The following is an 850-nucleotide window of genomic DNA, read 5'->3' on the forward strand; positions in this document are numbered from 1 at the left end:
AGTTTAAGTAGGGTTTAGTGATTGCTGTCAGGACTTCAGTCCCCTTAAGTGCAATTTGATCTTTTTTTTTGAGAGCACTGAAATATTGTACCAGTGGCTACTGATTTGCATCTGAATACAAACACACTATGTGTAGGAGGAAATTCTGACAACATTGCAAGGAAGGTTATAAAGAAGAAGTTTCAGGGTATAGACAAGTTTTTGTAGTACCTGACTAAGGTTTAGGTGACTTAGGTTAAGCCAATGATTTTTAACAATGGTGCTATGAAATCTTTTGACGAGTGCCGCAAGGTATGAAGAGAGCAGGTACCCACTTCTTGGCTCTTCTGCAAGGAAGTAGGCACTGTAATAAATGAATTCATTTTTGAAATGGGCTGCTGCTCATGTAAGAAAAGTTATGGAGAGGTGCTTCAGGTCAAATGAAAGGGTGAACAAGTCTAAAATGTTTGAGAACTAGTGGTTTAATATGACTAAACCTGAATCAGGATCATTGCATGCAAGCACTAGTTACTAACCAAAGGAAGTATGGGAAGCAAAAGGCAAGTAAGTCCAGGGGGTGGGACTGGTAGGTTGGGAGAGGCTGGTGCACATTATATATCAATTAACTGAATCATAAAAACTGTACAATAGTATTCATTGGTCACGTCTACACATGCATTTATTCCAGCCTAAATTTATGCTGGTTTAAGCTACTCTGGTATAAGCGTTTTTGTGCTACTGAGGGCTGCTTACCTCTTCTCCAAACTGTGCTACCCAGTGCAGTAGTCTCAGAGCTGTCCTTGCTTGTGAAGACAGAGACAAAAAAGGCATTGAATATTTCAGCCTTTTCTGCATTCTCTGTCACAAGTTT

This window comes from Gavialis gangeticus, unplaced genomic scaffold (assembly GCF_001723915.1).
Source record: "Gavialis gangeticus isolate Ggan-Ray unplaced genomic scaffold, GavGan_comp1, whole genome shotgun sequence".
NCBI lineage: Eukaryota > Metazoa > Chordata > Crocodylia > Gavialidae > Gavialis > Gavialis gangeticus.